The sequence below is a fragment of the Talpa europaea genome (genome assembly GCF_964194135.1).
Source record: "Talpa europaea genome assembly, chromosome: 10".
NCBI classification, from domain to species: Eukaryota; Metazoa; Chordata; class Mammalia; order Eulipotyphla; family Talpidae; genus Talpa; species Talpa europaea.
In genome coordinates this window covers 62,728,472-62,733,714 of record NC_140077.1, presented here as the reverse complement: position 1 = coordinate 62,733,714, position 5,243 = coordinate 62,728,472, and the positions used below count along the sequence as shown (strand labels likewise).

The 5,243-nt window shown below is 40.1% G+C and overlaps 1 pseudogene across 1 annotated transcript; it reads left to right on the top strand.

The window, feature by feature from the left end:
• Positions 1–593: 593 nt before the first annotated feature.
• LOC311178106 (actin, cytoplasmic 1-like) lies at positions 594–1,633 on the top strand (annotated as a pseudogene). Its single transcript has one exon. The product of its transcript is annotated as an actin, cytoplasmic 1-like (transcript).
• Positions 1,634–5,243: the final 3,610 nt, after the last annotated feature.

Here is a 5,243-nt window from a genome sequence, read left to right as displayed (position 1 = left end):
CCTAGGGATCGAAAAAGTCTGTGCAAGTGCTGGACTGTGTGCATGCTCAGAAAAGACCTGAAAATAACCGAATCTCTCACTTCTTGCTTAACTTGAGTTTCTCTGCCAGTAAGCAGTATAAGTTAAGGCAGACATGTAAACTGCATGCCTGAGCACTGAAGACATGCTTTCACAGAATCCCTCAGCACAGGCCAGAGGATTTAATTGGTCCAAGGCATTTAAGGAAATTATCTTCCTGATCATTAGTTGATCATTATGAAATCCCAAGAGCCCACTAAGAAAATAACTCAAAAAATATAGTAAAGGAAACAACAAGGACACTAAAACAGTATACCAGAAAATATAATACAAAAGAAGGCAATAATGGAGTAGAGGAACAAAAAAGAAAATCAATAGCAAAATAACAGCTATAACTCCAACCCTATTAGGAATTATGTTGACTGTAAATAGGTTAAAGACTTTAATCAAAAGTCAGAGATTGGCAGAACAGATTTTTTTTTTTAAAGCATCAACTGGCTGAGACTGCCTATACCCTGCAGGCACTGTCCCCTGGCCCTTGCTGCTCAGCTACACTACACTGCCACCAGCTCACTATGGACGATAATATCACTGCGTTCCCAGTCAACAGTGGTTCCAGCACGTGCAAGGCCAGCAAAGCTGGCGACCATCCCTCACACTGTCTTCCCTGAGGATGCCTGTGGGGCAGCCCTGACAGCAGAGTGTGGTGGTCATGGGCTGTAAGGACTCCTACATGGGCAATGAGGCCCAGAGCAAGAGGGTCATTCTGAGTCAGAAGCATCCCATCTAGCATAGAATCGTCACTAGTTGGGATGATGGGGACAATGTGGCACGACACCTTCTATGAGTTGTGTGTGGCCCCTTAGCTGATGACTAAGGGTCCCCTGAACCTTAAAGTCAACAATGAGATGACCCAGATGATGTCCAAGACCTTCGTGTGGCCATTTGGACCGGTTCTGCTGTATGCCTCTGGCGGAACCACTGGCATCAGAATGGCTTCCAGCAATGGGGTCACCCACACTGTGCCCATTTTTGAAGGATATACCCTCCCCAACTCCATCCTGTGTCTGAGTCTGGCTAGCCTGGGACTGATATGAAGGTCCTTACTAAGTATGGCTATAGCTTTACCACCACAGCTGAAAAGGAAATGGTAGGTGACATAGAGAAGAAACTCTGCTAGGCTGCACTGGACTTTGAGTTAGAGATGGCCACTGTGGCCCCTAGCTCCTCCCTGGAGAAGAGCCGTGAGCTTCAGATGGTCAGGTCATGGTCATCACCATCAGCAATGAGCAGCTCTGCTGCTTCCAGACTCTCTTCCAACCTTCTTCCTGGGCATGGAATCCTGTGGATCCATGAAACTACCTTCAACTCCATCATGAATTGTGGTGTCGATATTCATAAGGACCTCTATGTCAACACAGTGCTGTCTGGTGGGACCACCATTCACCCCAGCATTGCCAATAGGATGGAGAAGGAGATCACTGCCCTAGATCCCAGCAGGATCAAGATCAAGATCATCGTGCCCACTGAGTGCAAATATTCCTGCAAATGTTGTGGCTCCATTCTGGCCTCACTGCCCTCCTTCCAGCAGATATATATTAGCAAGCAGGAGTAAGATAAGTCCAGTCCACCAAGTGTTTCCAGTTGAACTGTTACTAATTGCATTACACCCCTTCTTGCAAAAACCAAAAGGCAAAAAACAAGAGATGGAATTGTCATGGTTTTTTTTGTTTTTGGTTTTTTGCTTTGTTTTTCTTTTGGCACTTGACTCAGGATTTAAAAACTGGAACAGTGAAGGTGACAACAGTAGTTTGGAGTGAGCATCTCCCAAAATCTACAAATTGGATGATGACTTGATTGTATGTTGTTTTTTAAAATAGTCATTCCAAGTCATGTCCTTGATGCCTCCCCACTTGTTTCTAAGAGGGCCGGTCCTTTCCTAAGTCCATGCAGGGGAGGGTAATAGCACAGCTTTTGTGTAAATTATGTAATCCAAGTATTTTTAATCAAGCTTAATACTTGTTGTTTTGTTTTATTTTGGATAATCAACCATCTTGGTCCCTTTTGTCCCCCAACTTGAGATGTATTAAGGCATTTGGACTCCCTAGGAAGGATGAGATACAGAGACAGTCAGGGCTTATTGTGCACTGACTTGACACCAGTTCAATAAATTTCACATCTTAAAGAAAAAAATATATATATAAAGCATGATCCAACAAATGTTTACAAAATACACACCTTAGATTTATTTTTTATTTTTTTCACATCATTGTTCATTTTTAAATAATATTTGCTTCCCCCCACCCCCTCAGGTGGAGTCCCCATAGAGTTTCCTTCACCAGTGCACCCGTGCACCCTCACCTCAGTCCCCTGTGCTCCTCCCTCCCTCCCCCTGGTCCCTCCCCCTCCTCCTCCCCTGCCGGATGTCTCTGATTTATAATTGTCTGTTTTTGCTTTGTTGTGTTTTGTACTGTTATTTTTTTTACACTGATGTCTTATTGGGTTCCCCTATGTTCCTCCTATAAGTGAAACTATCCGATATTTTTCTTTTTCCTTCTGGCTTATTTCACTGAACATAATTCCTTCTGCTGCATTGCTCAAATGGCATGAGTTTATCTTTTTGATTGCTGAATAATATTCCATTGTGTACATATACCACATCTTCTTGATCCAGTCATCTACTTTTGGGCATTTGGGTTGTTTCCAGGTTTTTCCTATTGTAAATAGTGCTGCAATAAACATAGGGGTACAGGTGTTCTTTTGAATCAATGTTTCTGTGTCCCTTGCATAGATCCCTAGTAGTGGAATTGCCGGGTCGTATGGTAGCTCCATTTTTAGTAGACTGAGGAACCTCTATACAGCTTTCCATAGTGGTTGGACCAGTCTGCACCCCCACCAGCAAATGCAGGAGAGTTCCTTTTTCACCACATCCTCACCAACATTTGTTATTGCTTGTTTTATTGATATGTGCCATTCTTACTGGTGTAAGGTGGCATCTCAATGTGGTTTTAATATGCATTTGCCTGGTTATAGGGATGTTGAACATTTTTTCATATGCCTGTTGGCCATTTGCATTTCTTCTTTGGAGAAATGTCTTTTAAGTTCTTCTGCCCATTTCTTGACTGGATTGTTTATTTTGTTTTTGTTGAGTGATGTGAGTTCTTTGTAAATCTTTGTGATCAGTCCATTATCAGTCCATTATCAGTTGAATGGAGTGCAAAGATTTTTTCCCAATCAGTGTCTCTCTGTTTTGGTTAATGTCTCTTGCTGTGCAGAAGCTTTTCAGTTTGATGTCATCCCAGGTGTTTATCTTTTCCTTGACTTTCTTTGCTTTGAGTCTTTAAAGATGTTATTACGATGTATGTCTTAGAGTGTTTTACCTATATTTTCTTCTATATATTTTATGGTTTCAGGTCTCATGTCCAATTCTTTGAGTAGTTTTTCTGTGGAGTTTTTAGGGTTCTCTACATATATTATCATATCATCTGCAAATAGTGATAGTTTTACTTCTTATTTCCCTATCTGGATTCCTTGTATGTCTTTCTCTTGTCTTATTGCCCTGGTTAGGACCTCCAGTATATATTGAAGAGCAGTGGTGAGAGTGGACATCCTTGTCTTGTTCCTGATCTTAAAGGAAAGGCCTTCAGCTTTTCGCCATTGATAATAATATTGGCAGTGGGTTTGTCATACATGGCTTTTATCATGTTAAGGACACACCTTAGATTTAAATACACAAATAAGTTGAGAGTAAAAGGATGGCAAAAGATATACCTTGCGTATGGTAACATAAACACGTTGGAGTGGCTATTCCAATAAATACAGTATTGTTCAAGGCAAAACTTGTTACTAGAGCAAAAAAGGAGGGACACTTTACGGTGGTTAAAGTGTCTGTCCATCAAAATGTCCATTTTAAACATGCCAACTGAATCACAAAAAGCATGAAGTAAAAAGTGACAGAAATGATAGTGAAAGAAATAATTTAAATATAATAGAAGACTTAAATTCCCAAGTTTGAATAAGGAATGGAAATAGTAAGAATCACCAAAGAATAGAAGGCTTGAGCAACCTATAAATACACCAGACTTGACATCAATAGAACACTCCACCCAACAACAACAGACTATACCACACATTTTTATCAAATATGCATGGAACATTATCCTGGATAGAGAAATGGTAGGCCACAAAAAAAGCTTAATACAACTCAAAAGATTGAAATTGTAGACTGCATGTCCTCTGACTGCAATGGAATGAATCTAAAAATCAGTAACAGAAGGAATACTGGAAATTCAAAAATATGTGGAACTTAAACAATGTACTCCTAAATAATGAATGAATAAAAAAAGAAATCAAAAGGAAAAATAGAAAATACTTCACATTGAATGAAAATGAAACACCACGTTCCACTTGTGGGGTATAGCTCATGCAGTATTAGGAAGAAATGTTATAGCTATAAATGCTTATATAATAAAAAAGAAAGATCTCAAATTGATAACATAAGTTTCTACATTAAAAGAGTACAAAAGGAAGAGTGAACTAAACCAAAGCAAGCAGAATCAGGGAAATGGTAACAAGGAATAGGGCAGATATAAATGAAATAATAGAACAATATAAATAATAAAGAAACAAAAGGTTGTTACTTTAAATAAAAAAAAATAGAATTGCCAAACCTTTACGTAAATTGATTGCCTCCCCCCCCCAAAAAGATTCACATGACTAAAAATTGGAAATGAAATAGGAAACATTATTACCAAACTTTCAGGAAAAAAATTATAAATTAATAAACAATTGCAGGGCTTCCCCGGATGACGCAGCGGTTGAGCGCTGGGTTGCGAAGCTGCCCGCGGCCTCTGCAGCGCCGGTTCGATCCCCGGCTGCTCCCCGGCCACCAGAGGAGGGTCCCACATGGCGCGCAGACCTCTCCTGCCGCCCGCTGCTCCCCTCAGCAGTGTACTTCAGTCCTTCTGCCTGCTCTGCTCTCCGCTCTGGCTCTGGTGAATTCTCTCACCCTCCTGCGCTACTGACTGTACCCAGTGCTTGTATAAATCAATCAATCAATCAATCCTGTATAAATAAATAAATAAATAAATCTTAAAAAAAAATAAACAATTGCATGCCAACAAATTAGATACCTAGATGAAATAGACAAGTTCTAAGAGGCAAAGACTACTAATGGATTCAAGAAGAAATAGAAAATAAGAATATAAAAATAAAGAAGTTGAATT